We start from the raw sequence: 15959 nt of genomic DNA, 5'->3' as shown, positions 1-15959 counted from the left end.
TTCTGTGAATTTGTTTTACAAGAGATTATTGGAATGTTTTGAGGTCAAATTCAGCCCCTCTAACTATGAAATACTCACTAGGAAAAATATATATCTGAGAGCTCACCTTGATCAATATTGTTGTTTTCCTATTCTTGGATATATTTTTTGCCATTCATGGCTACAGGTCACATAACTGGAGGGAAAAAAGTATGGTAACAAGATGATAAAATTTAAAGGAAAATTGTTCACTGTCAACATCCTTTTACTGTGCAGTGGTTTTTACTTCTTGCCAAATATCTGCTATTTGACCTCTCTGGGCTATGCTAATATTGACCTAATGAGCACAGGAGATTATCTTTCAATGTAGAAATAAATTCAATATTTACTCATAAATATTTTTCATAGAGCCATAGAATACCAGGTTAGAAAGGACCTCAGGGATGATATGACTGAACCTTTCTGGGCAAAATCACAACTTTGATAGGATGGCCCAGTATCCAGCTGAATCTTAAAAGGGTCCAGCACTGGGGAGTTCCCTGGGAAGACTTTTCTGTGAAAGATATTCCCTGTAAAAGGGAATTTCTATTTTCTTTGTAGCCTGGAACAAGGTGAGGAGGTCTCCCTAAGCCTTCTTTTCTCACAGGGCACCTTCTCAGTTCTTTGATCATCTTTGTGGTCATTCTCTGGACCATCTTCAGCCTTTCCATGTTTTGGTTTTTTTCTGCATAGCAGAGACCAAAACTGACCCCAGCATTTCAGGTGAGGCCTGACAGGTGCTGGGTTGAGTGGGATGATGATTTTATCTCTGCTGGTGATGCCCTTGTTGGAGCAGCCCAGCATCCTGTGGCTCTGCCACAGCAGCTCCCTGGTCACTCATGCAGAGTTTTTTGGCCCCCAGGTCCCTTTCCACAGAAAATGGCTCAGTTGCTGGTTTATCCTGGTTCTCACATCCACCTTTCAGTCTGCACACCACTGCAGCCACCATACCCAGCCTTTCACTTGATCATCCCCCTTCTCCCACCTCAAATCCCTTCAGCTGCCACAAAAGCCTTGTGGAAGCTCCCCAAGTGCCACATGTGTGGGTGTGACCCCCCCCCCATCTGTTAATTAACATTTTCAAATTTCTGATCATGTGGGTAGAGGGTGGCTGAACTCATCCCACTTCTGGGAAAGATTAATTCCAAATTCCAGCAGTAGAAATAGTGGGATGGGGTTATGGGATTGTGGTGGTCTCAGCAAAGGGTTAACAAGGGCTGTGCACAGCCAGCCCCTCTCTGCCTCACTGAAGGAACATTAATTATAGAGAGCCCACAGGATTCAGGGCTAAAAAGCCTAAAAAGCCTGAGTAGTATTTAAAACCAAGACAGTCAAATAACTGGTTGGATTTGATCTCTAATAAATTACTGTGTTCTGATGGTGAAATTCAGCAAGAGGGTGACAGTCAGATGGGGAAGCTGGCAGCAAAAGTTTTTAAAATAAATAGTCTTAAATTGCAGGAAATTATAGCAAGCAGCTCCTTGGAGTTATTTTTCTGTGCACATTGTGTGTCTGAGGAGGCAGGCAGCCTGCTGGCAAGCTTTTGACCTTTTGTGTGAGAAATAAAATATGCAGGTGCAATAGTGTGAGTGCACAATGGGGGACAGTGACTTTCAGCTGTGGGTTTGGGCACTGGGAGCCCTGCAGGGTGGCCAGGAGTGCTCCAGGTCAGCTCCAGAACCTGAGAGCAGCACAGGGAGAGGCTGTGGCTGGAAAGGATTGCACAATCTGTGTGTTTCCTACAAATATCCTCCAAATCTGTAGATCAGCCACTGGAAGAGCTGTGTTAAATGATCTTGCTGAGAAGTGATCTGCTTCTCATATTGCCCTGTTTATATTTCAGTGTGCAGGAACTCTTAGGGCAGTTGTGTTTAGTTTGATGACATTGCTGCCACCATGCTCCAACTCCCCTGGCTGAAAGGAAATCCATACCTGCATGGCAGGGACTCCTTCCCATTGTGATTATATTCCCAATTCCTAAACCCTCTAATTGAGAAGTGATAATTTTAAATGCAATGAAGGGTAAAAATGTGACAGTAATGTTGGGAATGTCAGCTCTGCAGTGCCTGGAGGAACAAATCCTCTCAATTTTCCTTCTGCAACAGAAGTGATGAACCCTGGATCTCTGTGGACAAAAGGAGTTGCACCACTCAGATATTCAGTGTTATCAGGTCAGTGTTCATGCAGACAAAACTGAGGGGTTCCAGCCCTTCAGTTCCCACAGTTTAGTGTTGCTGTTAGTGCTCCAATGTTTGTCAGTTGTTTGGGCATGAAAAATCACCAGTTTTACTGTGTGAAAAACCCCCACGCCGTGCCAAACACTTCCCTGTCTTTGTAAATCCTGGAGGAACTTACACTGAGGATTATGAAACAAAAGTTTTGTCTACTGATAGATCACATTTAGAACCAAATTTTAGCTCCATGTTCTTATCAAAATATTGTTTTTTAAAAATTAAAGGATATGCTCTTGGAAGCTTAAATAACCTCCACAGAGAAATTTGTATCCATGTAGGTTTTACAACTAAACCCAATTCTAACTATTATCTGCTGGTGGCACCATTTCACCAGAGGAATTTATTGTCCAAGTCTTAAATTTAAAAAAATGCTACAGACTACACCTCTCAATCTGATTAAATGGGAATTATTATTTTTTTTTATTTCTTCATAGTTTGGTGTCAGTTAAATCACTTCATTTTGTTGCCATGGGGTCTTTGTGGTGAGTTTTAAAAAAATGAGCTTCATAAGGAGCCTGTTGGTGATGTACCAGGGAAGAAAATTGTCTGACAGTGTCACCTAAAGTAAGTGATTCTTTATGCAATCATACCCTGGGTTTTTCTCTGCATCAGAGGCAGTTCCATATTGAGTTTTATTTCCCCCATTCTTTTATTTTCTTTCAGAAATCTTGACTAAATAAATTAAAAACCCAACTTAGATCATGTTTCATCCTTCAGATGCTGAGGATTAATCTTTGAACTTGATTTTTCTAATTGTAAGTGGGTAGGAAGAGGTGCAGTAGTTTTTTGTCTGTGGGATAACCACACAGGCAAACCCACAGTTTTTAGCTGGCAGCTGAATACAGCTTATTTTGTTTTCTTCAACCTTATATTGTCCTGATCTTTCATGTAATTTCCCAAACCTTTCCATTATTGATATATATTGCTACATGATTGTGTGAGCCACTCATACACCACAGAATATAGTGCAGTTTGATTTTTCCTGTGGCTAGGAGAGCAACCACTTCCAACAGCATTTTTCCACATAGATTTCTTCTAACTTTAGTTTTTAGTTTAAAGTTAGGAAGATTGAAAATTTTGAGTAGTTACCTAAATTAATCTTTGTCCTCCCCGGGAGCACAAGCACTTCCAATTAAATATGTAATTGATTTTATTAATTCTGGTTTTCTTGCAAGGAACTGATTGCTGCAGTCTTCTTTACTCAAAAACAGGAGAATCACTCTGCACTTCAGTCCATTGTGAATGCCTTTATCCATGGCCCATGATCCTGTAAAATTCAGTTTAAAAATCCTCTTCCAAAACCTGTTTTTTCCCCAATTTTAGAAAACACAAATTCCCTCTCATCTTGCCATCTCCCTGCCCTGGTTAATGTTGCTTTATATCTGGGCAGAAGTAATTTGTGCAAGACATATTACTTATAGGACAGTGCCTAAAAATACATCCAAAGGTCACTGCACAGCAGACAGAAGGCAGCACTTGTTCCAGCCACTCGCACTGAGGACGACAACTCTTTGTTAATATTAATTATGCATATTCTAAACAGTGCCTGCTTTAAAATCCATTGCACAAACATGCAGCAATGAGCATTCTGTGAGCTCTGGGACTGGGTAACAGGGGTCAGCTCTTCACTGATGGTTTTAGATAAGTGTTTGCTGTTCTTATTGGCTTCCAGGTTTGTGAATTGTGCATCTGCTTCCAGGAGAGTGGGGTGTATTTCCAGGGGTTCCAGGGGTGTATTTCCAAAAATACAAGTGAAGATAAGAATAGTAGCAAAGATGTATAAAATACCAAGAAGACTCAGAGCTGATGATTTGCACAAACATTCACCATGATTGTGCTTATAATAGTAAGCATGTACAGAGAACATGGGAAAAACTCTGCTGGGAGAGCAGGGCCAGATTCCCCCGTGCTCAGTGAGGAGGAGCAGAGCCTCCAGTGGGTCCTGCTGCTCCCACAGAGCCCAGCTGCCTTCCCACTGCTCCTGGCCTTTCCTGGCTCTCCCAGCACCTGGAAATGTTCCTCCAAAGGCAGTGGTGGCAGCTGCTCCATGGGCTGACCTTAGCATCCACCCAGGGCTTTATCCCCAGGGGCATCTTCTTCCTCCCAGCTGGTGATGTGACACTGGAAAGCAGCTCAATACACACACATCTTGTGCCATCCCTTCTTCTGAGCCCAGCAAAATCCTCTCCTCAGGTGGACATTATCCAGGAATGATGTTTTTACCAAAGCAGCGGATTCTGAGTCTTTATACGTCTCCAGAAAAAAGCTGCAATGTTTGAAAGGCTCTATCAACATCTAACAAAGAAACCTTGGCACCTGGACACTGTTCCCACCAAGGGCCTCTCACTTGAGCACGCTCAGTTTGTTTTGTAATTTATCCTTAATAAGAAAATGTTGAAAAGATTTAATTCTGGCTGGGCATCAAAGGCAGTGGAGCTGTACATGGCCAGCGTTGTTTATAATGCCACTGTGCTGTGTGGCAATTTACAACCCAAATTTATGTTGCTACTGAGTATGGCCTTTTTTTCCTTTTGAAAACTGGTATATAAGTGTGTTTACAATGGTAATTATTCACACAGAGAAGCAAAAAAAGAATGCAAGTGTGGTGAAAGCAACAGCAGCACAAGGAAGGTGAGTCTGTGTAGGTAAAATCATTTCAGAACTTCCTCAAATGTTAAGCTGATGAAGATGAACATTAATTCTCTTTTGGAAGAAAGACTGAGGTAGAACAGATCGGTTGGTTGCCAAGAAAATGGTTTGAAAGGAAGTAATGTGCATGCTGACATTTCCTGCTTTTACATAATTATTTTTTAAATAACTTATGTAATTGCCTTGAGTGGAATCATTGTGTTCATTAATGGGATATGAAGACAAGCATTTCCAGCATCTCAGAAGGGCTGCCTTGTGCTGTACCTCTATTCTGTTGCAATTGCCCATCCCAACACATGCTTTTATTTTGTTTTTGACAGAGCAATGTGCCATGACTTGAACAAAACTCAAGCAGCATGTTTTTCTTGCCGTGTGTGCAGCTTGTTCCCCCTGGAGGGGTTAAAGCTGAGCAGGACTTTGTTCACCTTCCCATGGCTGCTCACTTGGGTGGGAAATCATGGACCTTGCCCACCCAGGTTCATCTCCCTCTTCCTCTGAGCACAATTACAATTTGTTGGCTCATCCCACTCTCCCTCCCTGAAGTCAAATCTGTGAAGCAGGTTTTGGAGCAGAGGATGTTGGTAGGTTGAAGGCCAAGGAATATTTTCCTCCCTGGCCCCTCTCAGTATCTGTCCATGCCCTGTGTGCTGGGTGTCTTCTCTCTGCCCCCAGATTTTCCCTGTGAAAATCCAATTTCCTCCCTGAGCACCCACTCCCCTCACCCCCTCCCAAGCATCCTCTGAGAACAGTGTTGTGCTGCCTTGTTTTTGAGCTCCCTGGAGCATTTGCTGTGTGTGGAGCTGCTGGTGGGTGGCAGTGCCTGCTGCTGTGTGCCCAGTTTGGAGGGCAGTTACTGCAAGCCCTGTGCTTGCCCACTCTCTGTTCCTGTGCCCATTTGGTGGTGGTGATAGTTAAATCCCCCCAGCAGCAGGCAGGTCTGAGCAGTGCACCCAGAGCCCTCCTTGTCTGTGCAGCTCCTAATGATGCCATGATCACCTGCTGCCCTGCACCACCTATTTGTTCCCAACAAGCTCTTTCAGCAGCTGTCAGATGCTAATGAAATGTTTCAGCTGCTGAAACAACCTGTGCCCTGTGCAAACCAGGGGGCACCTCGTGGAAATGGGCATAAATAATTCATAACTATTCATAATGGCACTAACAAAACCAAAAGTGCAGAGTGGTTACCAGGGCTCCTGTGTGGATATGTTGTGATGGGTTTGGAGTGATGAATGCAGTGTGAATGGTTGGAAATAATGCTGTTATTTTACAACTGTGAGGGAAAAAACCACTAAAGGTAGTGAAATTTCCGGGGCACGTGGGTAAGAGCAGGATTTGTGCCCCTGGATGATGTGGCAGGTTTGGAATTGGGCAGTGCTGCCTGTTGTGAGTGATGCACTGAAACTTGTTCCTGAAAGAAAGGAGTTGCTGTGTTTGTTCATTCTGTTTGCATCTCTCTTCTGAACCTGCTCATGAAGAATTGAAAGTTTCTCACTAGAGCTGTGCTAGATGCTTATGGAACACAAATCCCACAGATTGAGTTCAGTGTTTTACTTCCTAAAATAATTAATGCCAAACATAGCAATGTATCTGATTTGGTCAAGAGTTGATAATTTCACTTTCAGCACCCCAAGTCTCAAATCTTTGACATCAGAATAGAAATGTGAGTCAGTGTCTTTAGACAGACAGACTGCTTTACAAATTAATTCTGTCAAAGTGTCTGCATTGTATTTCTTAAAAAATAATTTTGTTTGTAATGCACTATTATTTTTTCTTCAGATTCAGGACAGCCCTGCTGAGAGGGGACAAGGATGATGCTCCCATTGAAACCCTTTGCTGGTAGGTCCCTCTAAGGTCACCCATTTGTCATGATTCTCTGCCATATCAATACTTGCACTAACTTTAAAAATCTGTGAAGTGTTTTTAATCAGACTTCTGTAAAAGAAACTGATTTGGAGGAGTCTAATAATGTGTCTTTACACCTCCCGCACCTCTTCTGCCCAGAGTGAAGTTTACCATTAAAATTCACTGCTATTTTAAGATTGCATAAAGAGGTGCAGAGCTGGGCAGGGATTAAAAGATCAATCCTGAAAACTGTTGGAATGCAACTGATTTTACTTATGAGAGTTTCAGTGGGAAAAATTCCCACTGTGGTCTGGCTCTTATGTGCAGTGACTCTACTAAATACTGCTAGAAACAGATAGGATTCAATCTTGAGTGAGTTTGACCATATGAGAAATATTTCTTGGGTGTGTGGGAACAAAATAGGCTCCACAAAGGTATCCAGCTGATAAACTTCATCTGAATCTGAAAATAATCATAAATTGCTGGTGGTACCTTCATTACCTTGAACTATTATCCATATAGCCTGAGTTTGTGTATTTTTCTGGGGAAGTCTTATGAAAATAACTTTAATTCTTGTCTCAGATAAAGAATGATACTTTGGTTGGAAATTGTTGTCATAATAGTTGCACAAAGGGCTTCAAATATTCTGCAGCTTGGTACAAATAAAATGTTCAAAGATACAGGTGTTGTTCCTGAGCCATCAAAGAGTTTTCCACTGCCACCACAGTGTTTTATTAAAATGAAGAGAAAAGATAAAAACCAAAGCTCTGTGCTAATCTTTTGCTTTGTTGCTTAAGGGACATTTCAGTATAAAGTAGCAATTTCCATATCATTTGAATAGCAGTTGCAACCCATTGATGTTTAAAGCAAAATGTGCAACTCCTGTAATCAGCAAAACAGATGCAAATGTCTTGTCTGTCTCCAAGAGCAGCTCCCTGCTTGCTGCCTCAATTAGATTTAGAGTGGAAAACATGATCAGATAATGAAGATCATGGGAGCTCCTCTTTCATCTCTGGCTGGTGATAGTTTGTTGAGAGGCAGCTGGATGAGCCTGGCTGGGTGCACACGAGGGTCCCTGCAGCATCACTGAGCTTTGGAGGTGGGAAAGGGACACATCTCCCCCTCTGCCCTCACCTTCCCTGCTCCTGGGGACAGGAGTGGCCTTTTAGTTCTGTTTATGCCATCCCAGTGCAAGCCTCTGCACATTTTTGCAAATAAGTAAACTCAAAAAAACCCCAACATTTAACATTTATATCCTGGTTTGGGCTGTGCAGGGAGCAGTGCAGTAGGTTGGATAAAACCCAGCTGAGCTCCCTGAGTTCTGCCATCCCTTTAGGTGGCTGGAGCTGCTCCTCAGAGGGCTTTTTAACTCTAAAAATAAGCTGTGATGGTATGAGGGGAGAGTTTACTTTATCCTTCACATTTCCAAATGTGACAGTGAGCACTTCCACAGTGCTTTCCTGTGCCTGGTGTGTCTGAGCTGCTGGCACAGTGATTGCAGAGGGGTTTCCATCAGAATGATTTCCCTTCCTAGGAGAGGGAAAACTTCCCAGGAAAAGACTTGGGTTTGATAAAATGAAAATTGATTAAGCTCCAAACCAGGTTGCTGATGGGATAAGAATACTTTTTGTTTCCTTTATAACATTTTCCTGGAAAGAGGCTGTATTTTTTTTTTCTTTCATTAGTACTTTTCCTAATCAGGAGACATCTTATGGAAAGGATTTCCATCTTGTGGTCAGCTGTGGTAATAAAACACTTCAGCTGAATTTTTTTTTCATAGCAATCCAATCTGGTTTCAATTAGAAATAATGCAAATCTGTTGCAGTTCCTCGTGAGGATAAATGCTGGGGACCTCACAAAGCCTGCTTGTACAGAAGGGAAAACTGTTTCAGGACTATTCCACTTCATCCTTAGAACTGCAATAATTGGGAAAGGTATAATATAAATGATTCATGATGGAATATTTAATTTTGAGACATTATACAGCATTTTGTCCATGCACAGGAGCCCAGACAGAATTACTTGGACCTTTAACAGAAAGGAGGCAATTCCTGCACTTCTGGGAAAATTCCTATCCAGAGCCAAATATTGTTGTTTGGATTGTTTTCTATTCCAGGGTGACTCTGAGTCTCAGTGCAACGTCATCATAACTTCATGCAGATATTTGTTGTTCAGGACAAATTTTGAAACCCATGCTCTAATCTTGAAATAGCAAAATGCTGCAGGGTTAATGCTGGAGTTTACTGGAAAATCTACCCACTTCAGTGAGAAAGACTTTTTAATATATTAAAAACAAAACAAATTTGGAAAGGTCATTGTAAATATTTAGGGCTGTGGCTGAAGGGCAGGGCTGTGTGTGCTGGGGAAGTTTAGAGCTCAGGTGCTCTGTGAATGACCTCAGTTGTACAGCCCTGCCAGGAAAGGTGAGGCTGTTAAGAGGAATAATTAATTTCTTAAATTTAATTACTGCCTCATCCAGTTGTGCACTGTGATGCTCCTGCAGATTTCACTGAAAATCTTCTGACTTCAGCAAGAGCTGGACCAACCCTGAATATCTGTAAGGAGAGTTAAATAAGATCTCAGATCAAATTCTTAGAGATAAATGTGAGAACTTTGTAAGTATTTTTTATTTTGAGGGCCGGTAACCAAAGGAGATGTTCAGTGTGTTCCTTAGTGGGTGCCAAAAATGCTTATTTTCAGAAGTGTCTGAATTTCAGGGAAAGTCAATAACTGCTATATTTAATCTGAAGTTAATGCAATTGCTGCTGAAATCCATCCATATTCTTTCTGTATGAATAATAAAGAAAAAAATGCATCATGTGTATGAAAAAACAGGTAAAATGCATATGACTTATATGACATAACAATGGAGATTTCAAAAAACCAGTTCAACAACATATCTGAGGTTGTGCTGAATGTCACCGAAAGGAAAGGTGAAAATGAGAAGATATTTGTGAACTCTTTGCAGTATTTGGTAAATAATTTCCAAAAAACTTATATCTAAAGTCTGTACATGGGCCTTGTTCTGTTGGTGATGCAGCCAGTGGGAGTTTTTGCCATGGTCTCTATTGAAACAGGATCCAAATTATTTCTTTATTTCTTGTGTGGAGATATAAATCTTGGACATTAATTGCAAGAACACTTAAGGAGGAAACCATTTCCTCTTTTTATTAAAAAAAAGTCATCTAACAGCTAGTTCTTTAAAAGTACTTAAAAATACTTGAGGAAAGGCTTCCTTAAATCAAACAATTCTCTTATTTTGCTTTTAGACCTTCCTGGAGGGTGCTGTGTTTATCCCATTTATCTAACTGTGTGCTGGTGAAAAAGTGTTTTATTTATCCAAAATTTTGTTGACAGATGTCCTCTTGCTTGTGTGGAGCTCTTAATTTCAAAGCAATTGCTCTGTGCAAGTGACATCTCTTGTGTCATCCTGAGTGGGCACATCCTCCCTGCTGCTGCTGTTCCCAGCCTTGGAAAAGACAATTTTCTGCAAGTTTTGGTTCTCACATCCTCAGCTCTTCAGGCTGTGAGGAGGAAAGTAAGTACAGGTGCTTTGGGGAGAGCTGGCTGACCAAATGGACTGGGATTTTTTTATTTTTGTTACCAGTTGCTATGAAATGTCTGCACCAAGCACAATTCAGTGATGCTTTCCATAGAAATGACAGCCAGGGTCACCCAGTGTGGCCAGAGGAGAGAGGGGGAGAGGGTGAGGAGCAGCAGGGAGGGGTTCCAGTGACAGGGGGACTCTCCTGGGCATGGTCTGTGCTGGGACAATTCAAACTGGAGAGTTTCCCCTGGAAGGGGCTCCCTGGCTGCCCCACCTGCATCCCTGCACTTGGCAAGTCCCAGGTTTTGCCATCCAGAATTCCCAGTGGTGGGAGTGAGGAATCTGGGTGAGATGGAGCTCACAGTGCCTCAGAGCAGGCCCTGAAACTTTGCAGTTTCTCTGGCCCAGATCCAGCTCCTTTTTCCCTTTTTCTTTTGGTTTTTCTGCTGTTCCCAAGCCCTGAGTGCTGTGGCTGCAGCTTTCAGCAGCAGCAGCCCAGAAATGCTGGTTAATCACTGGTTTATTAGCTCGTGGCCTTAGGCAAACCTGAAATCATTAACAGCCCATTTGCTGGGCTAATGACTCTTTTTTACTAGATGTATCATTTAATATATGGTAACTTTCATGCTTAATTATGCTCTTCAAAGTTTCTTTTGAAGGAATTTATTTTTCTGTGTGCATGTATATGAGAGGGTTGGGAGCTGGCTGGCTTTGCTTGCCTGCTGCTGTGTTAAAATCTAGATAGTTTATGTAGGAAGATTTTAATTTAGATATGGGTCTTTCTCCTGTTGCTTCTTCTTTCAATATTTTTATCTTTGAAAAATAAATAATGATGAATTAGCAACAGGTTTAAAATAGCATCATTTCATGTCCCACTGTAGGTTGCTACATTGTTTTGGACAAGACCTAAACCCAAAGTCCTGATCAATAAGGCCATTGTGCCAGCAGCTTCCAAATGAATGCAAGTCTTGATCTCAGTGTCCTGGCTGGTTTCCAGCCTGGTTCACATTTTACTCAGCAGCAAGTCCCACTTCTGTTCCCTCTAACCCCAGTGGGAGCAGAGGCACACACTGCAGAGTGCTGCTAATCCCACGTGCCCTTTGCATGCAGCACTTGTAAAGCATCCTGGGATCAGCTGGGATGAAAGGAGGCTGTGCATGTAAGATGTTTTTCATTGGCATCCCAAATCACTGAAAGCAGGTTATGACTTTGTCAATCGGGATTTTTTTTTCATTTTTTTCTTTTTTCTTTTTTTTTTTTTTTTTTTTTTTTTTTTTTTTTTTTTTTTTGAGCGAGGCAGCTGATTGAGAAGGATAATAAAGATGAATTTGATTTTCTTTCTGTGAGCTCTAGTGTCCCCTTCATGGAGATTAAAAATTTCCCGGTGCTGTTTTCAGCTCCACAGAGCAAGCCAGAGCTAATCTCCTGCTTGGCTGTCCCCACCCCATTGCCATCCACTAATAGGATCGCCATACAGCTGTGACTTAACAGGCACTGGGAGAGCATAATCCTGTTTATTCGGTCATCCAAAACACTGATCTGAGATAATCAGCGGGCTGGGAGCAGGGGAGGAGGAGGGATGAGGTTTGCTTTGCCATGTGGTTTGTCTGGGCAGACACAGAGTGCCAGGGAATGGCTGCATCTCTCACAGAGCATGGGAAGGGACAAAAACATCCCCCCCAAAAGCAGCCCTGGAGAGCCAGCCTGATAGAACAACAGCCTTGGAAGTGGCCGATCCAGATGTTGTGCTCAACAATTCTGAATTGTTCTCTCTGTGAGTGATTTAATAGAGAAACCCTCAGTGTCTGAGTGGCCACCAGGCACTTGGTGCAAAATGCTTTGGCTGCCAGGTAGCAGAGACTGTGTGTGAATGGGCCATGTCACACTTGGAAACCTACACCTACCTTCCACTTGGATCGAAATTTACTAAAATTACAACTATTATTACATTTTTCTAGGCATGAGCACAACTTTTCATAGGACACTGAATATTTGTAAGCAGCCACTGGACCTGTGGGGATGTAGGAGCACATTCTGCAGAGCCCCTCCCAAAAAATATAATGTGTGAGACTTTCCCCAGTGACCTAGAGCCTTGGAGCTGGGCTGTATAAAACCTCTGGAGAGGGCACAGTAGTGAGCTTTCTAACTGCTTTCTTTTCTTGTTCATGTGATCATTAAAGCTTTCACACTTCATATTCTATCCCATTAATTCACTGGCTCGGGTTTCAGTGAAAGGCCCCATCTTCACTTTGATTTTATCTCAGCCCACGTGTGTTTAGCAAGCAATACTTTGCTATTGTAGATATTCCAGTGCTTGCAACCTTAACTTTTACAGCTGGCATGAGCCATGGATTAACTTCAAAAAGTGATGCTGATTTTGAAGCCTCATTTTCTGCTCTCTGAGCTGTCCTAGTGCAGCTGACAGGTTTATAGTTTGGGAAGCCAGTAGCAATGGCTGAGCTCATGGTCTTCAGAACTAAAGCACTGTCATTAGGTGCAGCTCCTCACCATGGTGACACTGCAAATATTAAACACACAGTGATTCATGGGACCCAACCTAATCCTTACTTTAATTAATATTTTACAAGATAACTTGCTTTATTTAACTTTTTAAACGTGAGTGGGTTGGGAAGGACAAAATGTTGCTATGTCTAATTTATGGGCACTCATATTTGTGTGCTTGTTTTAAAAATTAAATTTAAAAAGTATTGTTTGTTTTCTCCTCTCCCTGCTGGCAGATGTTCAGGCCCTTGCAGGGCTCCAGGGGATTTTCTGTTGTGTGAGTGTTGAATGATGAGCTCTGAAAAGTGATGTTCTTGCTCTCCCTTTGTGTTCCCATGCAGCCAGTGTGGCAGGGCTGTGTCCTTCCTGGAAATGCTCTGGGATGCCCTGAGTGCTGTGACCCCACTGCACCCTGAGCACCAGACCCCTCAGAGCTGAGCTTCAGCCTTATTTCCTGAAGAAATGGTGTTCTGGGTGAGTTACACCAGAGCTGGCAAGTAGTGAAGGAAGTTGCAGAGTTTTGGGGCAATACAGGAAATTTGTAACTAGGAAATTAGCCCCAGGCTTGCACTTCTGCTGTGATGAGCATGTTCCAGATTTCCATGCACTTGGACTGGAATTTATTGCACCTGGAAATCAATGTATAGACTAAGACAGAGGATGCATCATCCCATCTACTTGAGTGGTGGCCACACCACCCACAGAAGTGATGCTGTGCAGGGCTCTTCCCTCTGGGTATGTCCCAATAACCTGAGAGATCACAGCCATGGCCTCTCTCAGCAAACACAGGGGAGGCTTGTGAGTACAACCCTCTGAAGAAAAACTGTCTCAATTCTTAGGTTTTTCTATAAATTTCCCTCTTACCAGTAAGATTTCCTCTTGCAATTTTTACAAGCATAACTGTAAATAAGCAAACATTATAAAATCTGTTAAATTCACCAGCATTCTTCTGCAAGCAGGAAAAAAAATGCCCATTATTAACTCCTGTTTTGCACAAAGAGGTGCCCACTAGTGTGTGTCCAACCCCTTTATATAAAGCTGAGAGCAATGAAGTCACTGACAGGGCTTTTATTTGTCTGTGTTGAGTCCTGCAGAGATGGCAGAGAAAAAAATCCTGCATTAATAAAAGAATAAATTTCTCTTCACGTTAACATAAAAAATGCTTCTACAGTGATGAAAAGATTTGGGTTTGCTCCAGTGTGGTTTTCCCCATGTGGTTGGTTTTGCATTTTTCTCAACTTGCTCTTTGTAATCCATTTCCAGTTGGGGTTTTCTTTCCTTTCCAATCTGACATATAGTGTGATGTTACAAATTCTGGCCTGTGACAGCTTGAGGAATATTTATGTGTTTGGACAAAATATCTTCCCTTCCAAGTCAATTTTAAATGCCATGGAAACCTTTTACTCCTGAGATTTTGTTTGTCATTGTTGGTTATTAAAAACCTGTGCCCAAGGTCAGCAGTGACACAACAACCCTTTGCAGGAGGCATTTTCAGGGATTTTGCTTGGATAGCTTCAGGAAGTCAGGAGGGTGATGGAGAGGAGAGGAAGATAGAGATAGGATCTTTTTCTATATTATTTAAAAGGTTTATTTTTCTTTGCAGAGTGTGCAACCAGAAGTAACCAAGGGGCAGGAGCTGGAAGCTGAAACTGTTCCCAGCCTGATGTCAGGGGACAACCTCTGGTGAGCTTTGTTCCTTTCCTGTCCTCACAGCTGGGAATATGCCATGATTTAAAACCAGTGCAGCTTTAGCTGCCCCATTACACACAGCAGAAAGCTGAGGGACTGACCTCATCTGCCACAACAAGTGTTTTAATGCTGCCCAAAGTCCAAATCAATCAGCAGGCCAAACTTGCTTAAGGCAGGGAGTGATAAGAGGGGTGATGGAAGCACAGGAAGCTCATTCCCACTTGCTGGAATGAAGCCAGCCTGGCTTCAGGAATATCTCCAGATAGGATGAGCCCTGGAGAACAGTGATGGATAAGAAACTCAGGGCTGAGCCTCCCTTTGCTAGAAACAGAGAATTGCCATTAAATGGAACAGAAGGAAAAGAGATCTTGGTGAATGAGACTTCAGGTCACTGTCCTGGCAAAGCCTGCTCAGGACACAACTGAGCCTTGGTGCTGGTGAAGTTTTTGGCCAGGTGGTGGAATGGACTGAGAGGGAAAGGGGATTTTCAGCCTGAAAGGTTTGTCCCTGTGAAGGAGGAAAGACTGAGGTTACTTTTGTGATCAGAGCAGCTCTCTGGTCCTGGGGCATCTCTGCCAGCGTGGGCAAGGTGGGATGTGCAGAACTTCTGCTCAGGTTTGAGGGAAGTGGCATCTCCAGTTTATCCCCTTTGGCGAGGAAGAGGGAACTCACACCTTGCTCAGCTGAGACTGGAACAGAACTTCTTCCCTTTCCAAAGGCAGAGATTTTCCTTCTCAGTGTTTTCTTCTGTGCAGGGGAGAACATAGAAAACTTCTCTGTGCAAAATCCTCCTGCTGGTTCTGTGGGGAGCTGCTCAGCACCCTCAGCTGCTGTTTGGAAAACTCTTTCCACAGTTTGTGATGGCTGCTTTTTCAAGGGTCTAATGGCTTTATTTAAAACAAAACAAAACAAAAACAAAAACAAAACAAACAAAAAAAAAGAAAAAAAAAAAGAGAGAGAGAGAGAGAGAGAAGAGAGAGTGAGGAACTTCTTAAAGTCTGCTCCTGCCATCTGAATTATGATAGGGAGCCCATTAACCCCTATGGCACATGGCCATGGTTTCATAAGCTTGCAAGAGATGGAGTTTTTCTATACAGTTTTGGTTTTTTTTTTTGGTTTTTTGTCTTTTTTTTTTTTTTTTTGTCAAAGAAAGCATTCTCCAAGGGCTAACTACAGACAAAATCCCTGGTATTTTGCAGAATTCCCTGGTACTTGCACAGCCAGGTTTCTGTGCTCCAGCTCTGGTGTGTCACCCATATTTTTCAACACACCCAAACCAGGATCTTTGATTCGGGGCTGAACATGACCATTTTTCTTCTATGGGAAAGATGTAAATAATTCAGTGGGTGGGAGAAGAAAGGTGATATTCAGGTTGAGGAAAGGTGGCCAAGGTGCTGAGCTGGCTCTGGAGGACCAAGCCATAGACCTGCTGTACCAAAAGCCCAGCTCCTGACTGCTCAGCCCAGGGGGCCCTGCCC

At 42.6% G+C, this 15959-nt stretch overlaps 1 protein-coding gene across 14 annotated transcripts in view; it reads left to right on the top strand.

Moving 5' to 3' along the window:
• The window catches only part of CTCFL (CCCTC-binding factor like), a 55839-nt gene that overhangs the window by 23028 nt on the left and 16852 nt on the right, over positions 1–15959 (top strand). For 9 of the 14 annotated variants that reach the window (XR_008841943.1, XR_008841937.1, XR_008841946.1 and 6 more), the window contains 6 exons: positions 2074–2189; positions 2687–2816; positions 6678–6737; positions 10101–10281; positions 13134–13266; positions 14396–14475. The gene's annotated coding sequence lies outside the window, so the exon portion shown is untranslated. Of the gene's footprint in view, positions 1–2073; positions 2190–2686; positions 2817–5221; positions 5878–6677; positions 6738–10100; positions 10282–13133; positions 13267–14395; positions 14476–15959 lie in introns of those variants that run through there. The other 5 variants (XR_008841938.1, XR_008841939.1, XR_008841942.1 and 2 more) reach the window with 5 other exon arrangements.

This window comes from Oenanthe melanoleuca, chromosome 20 (genome assembly GCF_029582105.1).
Source record: "Oenanthe melanoleuca isolate GR-GAL-2019-014 chromosome 20, OMel1.0, whole genome shotgun sequence".
Lineage (NCBI taxonomy): Eukaryota > Metazoa > Chordata > Aves > Passeriformes > Muscicapidae > Oenanthe > Oenanthe melanoleuca.
Note: the sequence above shows the minus strand (reverse complement) of the source record. Positions and strands in the feature narration are given on the sequence as shown.